Genomic DNA, 13,056 nt, shown 5'->3' with positions numbered 1-13,056 from the left:
CAGTGCTGACCAAAAGTTATGCAAATCAAATTGATTCGTCAAACCGTTTTCGATAAACTCTCTAACAAATTTTACGTAGTGCTTACAAAAACAGTCGTAAGGCTGTATCTCGGCAACAACTTATCCTATTCAGACCAAACTTGGTACATGTCATAACAAGCATGACCTGAGGCAACATGCTGCGTTTCGGCGCAGCGCCACCTACTGGTCCGAAGATATGAAAAATTGTTATTTTTGCTTATAACTTCTAAACAGTTTGTCCAAAAATCATAAAATTGGTCTTGTTAGATTCAGGGCAACATGCCGAGTCAACTGATATCCAATTTTACCATTTCAGCCATTTTGACTGTCGGCCATTTTGAATTTTGTGCTAAAATGCTGTATTTTCAGAACGCATCAACGGATTGTTACGAAACATGGTATGGGTCATCAGCACAATGTCCTGAAGGAGCATGAGAAGTTTCGAAACAGTGCCACCTAGTGGTGATCTTCTTTTTTTAAATGCTTATAACTTTGGGTGTGGTCGACTTATTTTCACGAGACTCATCAAATTGGACTCCTGAAACCTTACCGAGTCCTACTATACCAAACATGCTAGGTTTTGCCTTACGGTTTGTGTAGCGTTGTGATTTAGCGCTTAAAAAACATTTGGCTATATCTTCGAAACCGCTTGTCTGATCGAGACGAAACCACCGTCAGAAGTTCGAAAACATAGGTCGATAGCTATACGCCAATGCCCAAATGCCAAAATATTGATAGTAAGGGGTAGTAATATTCAATCAAAGTCAAGAGTCAGTCGTTTTTTACGTGTTTTTTCATGTAAATGTCTATAACTCTGAAGTGAATTGAGATATTTTCACCAAAATTGACGTGCATATGTATGGGCTCACTCTGATGACACATTAAAAAAATGGTGGGACTGAGCCTCTTGGTGGCGCTATAATACAGCAAAACATGGAATTCCCATTGACTTCAATACACTTATGTGAAATAAAAGGCTATACTAAACAAATGCATTGGTGTTATATTCCGAAACTCAGAATGTGCCAACAACACCATCCCCTGAAGGTACTCAAAATATTTCGAAAAAGCGCCACCTAGTGGTCAAAAGTTATAACTGAATTTACATAAAGGCTAATAACTTTTGAAAAGATCTGGCTATTGACATGTCACTGATCTTAATAGATTCCTTGGGTCAAGCCGAGAACATATATAGCAAGTTTTCCTTATTTGGCTGAACTTCCTGTCCGCCAATTTGATTAATGTTGAAAACCTACTTTTTTGAACTCCTCCTAGACCGTTAGTCAGATTTTAACCAAATTTGACATGGACATTCTTCAGACCATGCTGGCAAAATGTTATGGATTTCATGTCGATATACGAAACGGTTCTCATTTAGCACATCAATGAAGCTGCTAGAAGGGTGCCAAAATACATTTGAGGCTGTATCTCTGCAAAGCTTTGACATATTTGCACCAAACTTTGTATGTGTCATCATCACCTCACACTGACCATTCCAAAATAATTTGGCAACAGCCCCACCTATTGTTTACACGTGATAAGCCAATATATCCTATTACTAGTTGTTGTGTTTATTGTTTTCAAGCCATTTTGCCAAAAATCATCTTAAAACTGTCTTAATTGCTCATTCCTGCCATTCGTCTGAAGCTTTCTTCTGTAGTGCTTGGCCCCGTTATTGCTGCTTGCAGCTATATTTATTAGGGGCCAAGCACCGAAGGTGCGAGGCACCTATTGTTTTTGTTGGCGTTCTTATTATTATTAGGGGCCAAGCACCGAAGGTGCGTAGGCACCTATTGTTTTCGTTGGCGTTATTAGGGGCCAAGCACCGAAGGTGCGTAGGCACCTATTGTTTTCGTTGGCGTTATTATTATTATTAGGGGCCAAGCACCGAAGGTGCGAAGGCACCTATTGTGTTTGTTGGCGTTATTAGGGGCCAAGCACCGAAGGTGCGAAGGCACCTATTGTGTTTGTTGGCGTTATTATTAGGGGCCAAGCACCGAAGGTGCGTAGGACCCTCTTGTTTTTGTTGGCGTTCTTATTATTATTATTATTATTCTTCCGACTGGGGGTCTATGGCAGCCCATAGAACCGAATGCGGGAAAGTTGTAATGGTTTGACATTCTTATAGAGGACAGTGCCCACATTAAGTACACCAATTTTGGTGTGTCTAAGACATTCCCTCTAGCGCCACCAACTGTCCAAAATTTCACTTTAATTTTGTTAATAACTTTTTGACCGTGAGGCCAATCATCAAAATTCTTTTTTCATCTGATTTCTGAGCTCATGCCGATTCGATTGCACCCTAGCAAGTCATTTTCCGTCACATAAATGTGGCCGCCATTTTGAATTTTTTGAAAAACCTACTTTTTCGAACTCGTCCTAGACGGTTTGTCCGATTCACACGAAAATTGAACCAGCTCATCTTCAGGGAGTGCTGACCAAAAGTTATGCAAATCAAATTGATTCGTCAAACCGTTTCCGATAAACGCTCAAACAAATTTTACGTAACGCTTACAAAAACAGTCGTATGGCTGTATCTCTGCAACGACTTATCCTATTCAGACCAAACTTGGTACATGTCATAACAAGCATGACCTGAGGCTACATGCTGCGTTTCGGCGCAGCGCCACCTACTGGTCCGGAGATATGAAAAACTGCTATTTTTGCTTATAACTTCTGAATAGTTTGTCCAAAAATCATAATATTGGTCTTGTTAGATTCAGGGCAACATGCCGAGTTGACTGATATCCAATTTTACCATTTCGGCCATTTTGACTGTCGGCCATTTTGAATTTTGTGCTAAAATGCTGTATTTTAAGAACGCATCAACGGATTGTTACGAAACTTGGTATGGGTCATCAGCACAATGTCCTGAAGGAGCGTGAAAAGTTTCGAAACAGCGCCACCTAGTGGTGATCTTCTTTTTTAAAATGCTTATAACTTTGGGTGTGGTCGACGTATTTTCACCAGACTCATCAAATTGGACTCCTGAAACCTTACAGAGTCCTACAATACCAAACATGCTAGGTTTCGCTTTACGGTTTGTGTAGCGTTGTGATTTAGCGCTTAAAAAACATTTGGCTATATCTTTGAAACCGCTTGTTTGATCGAGACGAAACCACCGTCAGAAGTTCGGAAACATAGGTCGATAGCTATACGCCAATGCCCAAATGCAAAAATATTGATAGTAAGGGGTAGTACAATTCAATCAAAGTCAAGAGTCAGTCATTTTTTACGTGTTTTTTCATTTAAATGTCTATAACTCTGAAGTGAATTGAGATATTTTCACCAAAATTGACACACATATGTATGGGCTCACTCTGATGACACATAAAACAAATGGTTGGACTGAGCCTCTTGGTGGCGCTATAATAGAACACAACATGAAATTCCCATTGACTTCAATGCAGTTTTCTGAAATAGAATGCTATACTAAACAAATGCATTAGTGTAATATTACGAAACTCAGAATGTGCCAACAACACCATCCCCTGAAGGTACTCAAAATATTTTGAAACAGCGCCACCTAGTGTTCAAAAGTTATAACTCAATTTACATAAAGGCTAATAACTTTTGAATACATCTGGTTATTGACATGATGCTGGTCTTAATAGATTCCTTGGGTCAAGTCGAGAACATAGATACAAAGTTTTCCTTATTTGGCTGAACTTCCTATCCGCCATTTTGATTAATGTTGAAAACCTACTTTTTCGAACTCCTCCTAGACCTTTTGTCAGATTTTCACCAAATTTGACGTGTATCATCTTCAGACCATGCTGGCAAAATGTTATGGATTTCGTGTCGATATACGAAACGGTTCTCATTTAGCGCTTCAATGAACCTGCTGGAAGGGTGTCAAAATGCATTTGAGGCTGTATCTCTGCAAAGCTTTGACATATTTGCACCAAACTTTGTATGTGTCATCGACACCTCACACTGACCATTCCAAACTAATTTGGTAACAGTGCCACCTATAGGTTACACGTGATAAGCCAATAAATCTTATTACTAGTTGTTGTGTTTATTGTTTTCAAGCCATTTTGCCTAAAATAATCTTAAAACACTTTTAATTACTCATTCCTGCCATTCGTCTGAAGCTTGCTTCTGTAGTGCTTGGCCCCGTTATTGCTGCTTGCAGCTATATTTATTATTATTCTTCTTCTTCCACCCCAAGTCTATGGTAGCCCATAGAACCGATTGCGGGAAAGTTGTATAATTTGGCACACTAATAGAGGACTGTCTGAACATTACCCGTAGCAAATTTGAAGTCTCTAACTCAAACTCTCTAGCGCCACCAATTGTCTAAACTTTCAAAAACTTGATGCTAATAACTCTTGAACCGTAAGCCACAAAATGAAAATTCTTTTTTCCTGTGATTCCTTGGCTCATGCCGAGTCGAATGGACACCGAAATTCAAAAATCGCAAGGCTTAGTTTTTTCGCTATCGTCAATTGTTCGTAAAACCTACTTTTTCGAACTCGTCCTAGGCCGTTGCACCGATTGTCACGAAAATTGAATCAGATAATCTTCAGACCATGCTGGCAAAAAGTTATGGAATTCAAGTTGATTTCTCAAACCGTTTCCGAATAGCTCATGAACGAATTCTTCGAAAAGCACGCAAACGTGAACGTGAGGCTATATCTCCGCAACGGTTTGGCCTATTGAGACCAATCTTGGTGGGTCTTATAACAACCATTCCCTGGGACTACCTGCAGTGTTTCGGCGCTGTGCCCCCTAGTGGTCAGGAGATATGAAAAATGCATGTTTTTGCTCATAACTTCTGAACGGTTTTGCCAAAAATCACAAAAGTGGTGTCTTTAGATTCAGTGCATCATTCCGAGTCGAATGATACCGAATTTTCCCAATTCGGCCATTTTGGGCGTCGGCCATTTTGGATTTAGTTGTAAATTGCTGTATCTTAAGAATGAAGTTCCGTATCGTTTCGCAAATAATTACAAAAATGTCCGGCTCCATGCCCTGAATGTACACAAAAAAATTGGGGGCAGCGCCACCTTGTGGTCAATAGTTATAACGATTTTTTCGAAAAATGCTAATAACTTTTGCATACATTAGCCTATTGTAACAAAGCTGATGTTGATAGATTCCTTGGGTCATGCCGAGAACACCGATACCCCATTTGTCAATTTTGGCAAAATTTCCTGTCCGCCATTTTGATTCATGTTGAAAACCTACTTTTTCGAACTCCTCCTAGACCGTTGCTCAGATTTTCACCAAATTTGATTTGGATCATCTTCAGACCATGCTGGCAAAAAGTTATGGAATTTGTGTCGATACACGTAACCGTTTTCAATTAGCGTACCAACGAATTTGCTGGAAAGATGCCAAACTGCATCTGAGCCTGTATCTCTGCAAAGGTTGGAGATATTTACACAAAACTTAATATGTGACATTGTCACATCACATTGACCACGCCACATCATTTTGGTCACAGCGCCACCTATTGGTCAAGAGTAATAAACCAATCAATAACCGCTAATTATTACATTTCCAATAATGCTAATAACTTTTGATTGCATTAGCCTATTATCATGAAACATGTCTCAAAATGTTCCTTGGGACATGCCGACAACATACATACCAATTATGTCATATTAAGCAAAACTTCCTGTCCGCCATTTTGATTCATGTTGAAAACCTTTTTTTTTAAACTCATCCTCAACCGTTTGTCTGATTTTCACCAAAATTGAATCAGATCATCTTCAGACCTTGCTGACAAAAAGTTATGGATTTCGTGTCAATAGACGAAACCGTTTTTGTACAGCGCTGCTTCAGATGTCAGGCATCTTCACAAAATGAGTCTGAGGCTATATCTCTGCAAAGCCCATTGGTGGTCTTCCAGTGACATCTAGTGGTCGTAAATGCAATTTATCATACAACACTGTCTCTTTAACCTTTATAACTGTTATATGTTGTCTTAATTTCATTCCAAAGAAGCATACGCAATTTATGTATAATTTCACAGTCTAGATAATAGTACTGCACTGATTTTAAATAACCTAGATATGGCTGACAGTAAAATAATAGAACAGAATTACAGACACACACAAACATGAAATGTTTAAACTAGTATATTAATACTCAATAAGCATGCTTAAACCCACACACAGATGCACACATTTTGTTATATATATAGATAATTAAAATAAATGATGGGTGATAAAACCTATTGCAAGTCTTCTGTTTTTATGGGCTTCTATGTCTTTTTCCAGGTTTCATTGCAATCATAATCTGGCATAATTATAAACATTAGATATATCTGTATGAATAAATTGGTAAACTTTGACTCAATGTGATCTGAAATGCTTGAACAGTAATATTAAATAATAGTAATATACATTTTTTCTAGATGAATCCCTCAACAAGCCCATAAACTGTAATGTTTTAGTCTTTAGTGAGCTCATTAGTGGTCTTCCGGTGACATCTAGTGGTTATAATTGCAATTTTTTATTCAACACTGGGTTTTGAAGCTTTATAAATATTACAGTGTTCTTTTTTACCTAATCTCTGTTAAATTTTGCATGATTGTTTAGAAAAAATACAGATCTAATGCATGTGTGATTATATTACCCCTTTTTTTTGCAGTTTAATGCCATTCACAACAGAAATCTTTTGTTTTTTAGGCCATTTTAACTGTTATAGCACCAGCTATTTTCTGATCTTAATGAAACTTTGCATGCTTGGTGGGTCATCTTTCACATGTTATAACCAAGTTTCATAAAGTTTTGAGTTTTTGTTTCAGTTTTATAGGCTTTAGGTTACATGTGGCCACGGCCCTTTCCTAAATGACCTCTTATAGCTAACCAAAGGACAAAATGCAACATATTTTTGAAAATTATTGATCTAGAGAGTCCAGAGAATATTATTGCAGTGGTTTGATCAAGACTGAACAAAAAACCAGGTGACCCAAAATATTCAAATTCGTGGACCAATTTTACGAAAAAGGCTATAACTCGGGAACAAAATGAGATATCTTCACCAAACTCAGAACTCATATGCATGAACAAAAACTTTAGTCAAATTATTATTATTTTTTCCATATCTGCCACTTGGTGGCGCTACAGGATGAAAAAAAAAATCAAATGGCTATAACTAAGCAACCGTTGATCCAATCAACTTGAAAATTGATATGGCCCAATGTGGCACAAGTGCTCTATGAGGAATTTCACTTATCTTAAAAAACATGGCCGCCATTGGCCAAACAACTTTAAGCACCTATTTGACAAGGTTAATGGAAGTCGATCGAAACGAAACTCGGTGGGCATGTTCGACTCATTGCCCTAAAGGTCTGTAAGTATTTTGAAAGAAATTGCCCACAACATTGTCACCTCCCACAGAACACAACAAAGCGATTTGATTACAGCGCCACCTATTTTCCAAAAATGATAATGCATCATTTTACTGGAGTTTTACTGGCTGTTTCAATTACACTCTTCCAATAATTGCTTTTCTTACTCGTTGCATTTGGTCTGATGCTCCATGCCATGCTTAGCTCCTCGCTGTGGAACTTTTATTAACGATTTTCAGCCATTTCAATTACAATCATGCAATTATTAATTTCATTATTCATTGTTGCATTTGGTCTGCTTAGCTCCTGATGTTGCCGCTGGAATGCTTGGCCCCGTGATTGCTGCTTGCAGCTATATTTATTATTATTATTCTTCCGACTGGGCGTCTATGGCAGCCCATAGAACCGAATGCGGGAAAGTTGTAATGGTTTGACATTCTGATAGAGGACAGTGCCAACATTAAGTACACCAATTTTGGTGTGTCTAAGTCAATCCCTCTAGCGCCACCAACTGTCCAAAATTTCACTTTAATTTTGTTAATAACTTTTTAACCCTAAGGCCAATCAACGAAATTCTTTTTTCCTCTAATTTCTGAGCTCATGCCGATTCGATTGCACCCTACGAAGTCATTTCCGTCATAGAAATATGACCGCCATTTTGAATTTCTTTAAAAACCTACTTTTTCGAACTCGTCCTAGACGGTTTGTCCGATTCACACGAAAATTGAACCATATCATCCTCAGGCAGTGCTGACCAAAAGTTATGCAAATCAAATTGATTCGTCAAACCGTTTTCGATAAACGCTCTAACAAATTTTATGTAGTGCTTACAAAAACAGTCGTAAGGCTGTATCTTGGCAACGACTTATCCTATTCAGACCAAACTTGGTACATGTCATAACAAGCATGACTTGAGGCTACTTGCTGCGTTTCGGCGCAGCGCCACCTACTGGTCCGGAGATATGGAAAATTGCTATTTTTGCTTATAACTTCTAAACAGTTTGTCCAAAAATCATAACATTGGTCTTGTTAGATTCAGGGCAACATGCCGAGTCGACTGATATCCAATTTTACCATCTCGGCCATTTTGACTGTCGGCCATTTTGAATTTTGTGCTAAAATGCTGTATTTTCAGAACGCATCAACGGATTGTTACAAAAAATGGTATGGGTCATCAGTACAATGTCCTGAAGGAGCGTGAGAAGTTTCGAAACAGCGCCACCTAGTGGTGATCATCCTTATTTAAATGCTTATAACCCTGGGTGTGGTCGACTTATTTTCTCGAGACTCACCAAATTGGACTCCTGAAACCTTACCGAGTCCAACGATACCAAACATTCTAGGTTTCGCCTTACGGTTTGTGTAGCGTTGTGATTTAGCGCTTAAAAAACATCTGGCTATATCTTTGAAACCGCTTGTCTGATCGAGACGAAACCACCGTCAGAAGTTCGGAAACATAGGTCGATAGCTATACGCCAATGCCCAAATGCCAAAATATTGATAGTAAGGGGTAGTAATATTCAATCAAAGTCAAGAGTCAGTCAATTTTTACGTGCTTTTTCATATAAATGCCCATAACTCTGAAGTGAATTGAGATATTTTCACCAAAATTGACACACATATGTATGGGCTCACTCTGAGCAAATATAAAAAAAATGGTTGGACTGAGCCTCTTGGTGGCGCTATAATAGAACAAAACATGAAATTCTCATTGACTTCAATACAGTTTTGTGAAATAAAATGCTATACTAAACAAATGCATTGGTGTAATATTACGAAACTCAGAATGTGCCAACAACACCATCCCCTGAAGGTATTCAAAATATTTTGAAACAGCGCCACCTAGTGGTCAAAAGTTATAACTCAATTTACGTAAAGGCTAATAACTTTTGAATAAATCTGGCTATTGACATGACGCTGGTCTTTGTAGATTCCTTGGGTCAAGTCGAGAACATAGATACAAAGTTTTCCTTATTTGGCTGAACTTCCTGTCCGGCATTTTGATTAATGTTGAAAACCTACTTTTTCGAACTCCTCCTAGACTGTTTGTCAGATTTTCACCAAATTTGACGTGGCTCATCTTCAGAACATGCTGGCAAAATGTTATGGATTTCGTGTCGACATACGAAACGGTTCTCATTTAGCGCATCAACAAATCTGCTTCAAGGGTGCCAAAATGCATTTGAGGCTGTATCTCTGCAAAGCTTTGACATATTTGCACCAAACTTTGTATGTGTCATCGGCACCTCACACTGACCGTTCCAAACTAATTTGGTAACAGCACCACCTATTGGTTACACGTGATAAGCCAATAAATCCTATTACTAGTTGTTGTGTTGATTGTTTTCAAGCCATTTTGCCTAAAATAATCTTAAAACTGTCTTAATTACTCATTCCTGCCGTTCGTCTGAAGCTTGCTTCTGTAGTGCTTGGCCCCGTTATTGCTGCTTGCAGCTATATTTTGCTTTGATTTTCTTGTGGTGTTTCTTGTGTCTTTTCACATAAGTTATGGGTTTGTTTTGTTCTTTAATGGTGCATTTACCTCTTATCTGATCTTCCTCACTCAGACTTCTGTCTGGTCCTTCAAGTTCCTCTTCACTGGACAGACTCTTATATGATGCATCTTTGACTGGACTCGAATCTTCACTGCATGATGATGCAATCTTGGAATCTGGATTGTAATCTGGATCTAATCCAGAACAGCTGGAGACTTCAGATTCAAAGGAATCACTCTCTGGCTCCTCATCTTCCATATCTTTTGACTGTAAGTAAAAAAAAAAAAAAACATAAATCATTATGAGATACAGTTTAACTTTATAGAGACAGTTTACCATAACTAATATACAATAATTTTGAAGATGGACTATATGAATTACTGACACTAAATGATGTCAACTGTAAATGTGTATTATAACAGTACATAACCAAATTGACAAAAGGGTTAGCAGGCATATGACATTTTTGTTTCTTTCTTTTGCTGAAATATTTCAGTTGCAAACTCAGCTACAAACTTGCAAAATTTCAAAGTCTTTAAAACGACACTGCAGTCTAAAGGAATTCGCTTGTTAAGTCTGACGTCACGTAGCAGCGCTTCCGTGTCCAAACGCTCTATCAGTTACCACGAGAAAACAACAAAAGGTGCTAATATAAACTCACAATGTGATTGAATACTAGCGAAAAAGTTAATCTGAACCTTTAACTCCATACTGAAGTCCCAGATAGCCAGACAATGAAAATATAAAAAATACATATAAAAAGTATTTGTGTTTGGGATGCTGTGAGCACGGAGACTGTAGTGTATAACGTAAGTTTGAAAGTGTTTAGCTTAAATGATTAATATGAATAAACAGTGCTCATAAACTGCTGCTGAGGTCATATTCTCAAGTGAAGCCTGGACCCGGAATAAGGCACTTCTTACGTCATCACTTAACAACCGAATAGTTTTAATGAACTGTGAAATAAAATACTTAAGGTCAGGAATTTGATACTTGTTATACACTTCCAATTTTGATTCCTCTTATTGATTCCTTTGTCTGCATTGTAATGTGAATTTAAATCATTCCCGTGCAAAAAGACTCACGCTGCGCACAGATCCAAGGCCACTTCTCAAACCGTATAATGTGCAATACGTTCTCTATACTAACCCTAACCATTGCTTGACACTTATATTAGTTACATCCCTCTACAGACACCTTGGCAATTGAATCGCCATTGGCTAGTTAATATTTTAGTTTACTCACCAGACTGATTGAGATATATATATATATATATATATATATTTGTAAAATGGCATACACTTCTAACATCAGTCAGTCAAGCTTTATAATAATCAAGTATTATTTACATGGTTCCTACAGGTTTCTTCAAGTTAAATTAAAGTCTTTTTAAGACCCTTTTAAGACCATTTGTATAAAAAATTATACCTATTTCACAACCCCACCAGCAAAGGAAAACAAAATCATTGAACTTGTTTTCATTTATTTTTCAAATTTGGAATGGGTTAAAGATAAGCCAAGCAGGTGTGAAAAATAAAAACATTTCAGTAGGCCACAAGACAGTTTGCCGAACAATGTTAAGTTGTTTTTTTAACATTAGCTATCTACTTAATTCCATGTTGGGATTATGGGGAACTGAGAGACCCCTGAACAATAAACATAGAAAACTAGAACTCAACAATACATTAAATTAAGAAACACAGTCAACTCCTTAGCTCTTCACTCAGGGCAGCAATCTCTTTATCAAGGACAGCCAGTTCCATCAACTTCTCCTTAAACGTGACCGCCAGTAAACATTTTAGCGACGTCGGAGTCAGGGAACATGCATTTGAAAAGCTCTGAGATACCCTCATTTCCATTGTAGGACTGATGTTTAGCGATTGTGTTAAGAGTCCACAACACCTTGGCTTTCATTGTTGGTGTGGACCCAAAAGCTGTGTGCAGATCCACTCTAGTTGCGGTCATAGCTGAAGGGTCTGCAGCGCTAGCAGCAAGCTGGCTAAGGGGCCGTTCACATATCGCTTCTTTTACGCGCTCAAGTTCGTTATTTCCAATGTAAGCGTGCGGTATGCACGCTCATAATGGAAAGATACAAAGGCTCTTCAGTGACTTGTCAGTTATTACTGCAGTTCAAGTTTACTCATCCTTAGTAATGATGCAATTCATTACTTTTCTATTCGATTTTAATTTGTTCTTAAAACTTACTATAGCCGAACTATTCTTTTGCTGGCAAATTATATGTACAAGCCAGAGTATGTGAGCGGAGCGGAGTGGGAGCGGAGCGTGGGGTGGAGCGGTGTGATTTTGACAGGAGCGAGAAGCGGATTTTTTAAAAGTCGGAGCGTTGTGGTTTTCACTCACTCCAAGAGCGCTCCACCACCGCTCCATCACGAGTACAATTCATGCCAACGACCCGTAATATAACTGCATATTTAGCATGTATTCACGTTAAACATATTTAACTATAGCTTGATACAGATGGATCTCTCAAATCAGAAGGTTACAATGACGACAATAGCCAAGCGGGAAGTTATAGGTTAGTTCTCTAGGAGTTTGTCTGTTCCTTTTACTGAATATTTTCAGGTCAAAGCATGATTTAAACAGTTACAGCACATTCACACGCAATCGCTTTAGCAAAAATGCATTCAAACAAATGTAATCTTACAGTGTTACTTCATCTGTATCTAATTTTGAATGAGCAGAAATCTGTAAGAAATGCATTGATCTGTAGATAAAATAAAAATGTACTGTTATTTTCACCACAAACAAAACTTGCACAGCAGAATACAGTAATTATACCTTTTAATGCTGACATCCATGTTATTAGTTTTGCATGTGGTAGGAAAAAAAAAGTTTGCACACAATAGCCTAAACCACTTTGAAACTCTCCTGTTATTTTATTTTTTATTTTTATATAGGCTATGTTATGAACATAACATTTCAAACATACTGAAATACTTTAGCCACGGAGCGAAGGTGGAGCGGTGTTTCTGGTATCACTGAGCGCGGAGTGGAGCGGGAGCGGGAAATTGTGAACCCGGAGCGGTGCTGGAGCAGAGTGATTATTAAATGCTCTGAGCACGGAGGGGAAATTGTTGCCGCTCCACTCCGCTCACATATTCTGGTACAAGCAGCGCGATGTCTAACACCCTCCTCCCTCACCACTAACCTTCACGAGGCCTGAATTCAGAAACTCATACCTGTGCTCTAAACCCCTCCCCCTCCCCCCACCAG

Source organism: Carassius auratus, unplaced genomic scaffold (genome assembly GCF_003368295.1).
Source record: "Carassius auratus strain Wakin unplaced genomic scaffold, ASM336829v1 scaf_tig00006772, whole genome shotgun sequence".
Classification (NCBI taxonomy): Eukaryota; Metazoa; Chordata; class Actinopteri; order Cypriniformes; family Cyprinidae; genus Carassius; species Carassius auratus.
Note: the sequence above shows the minus strand (reverse complement) of the source record.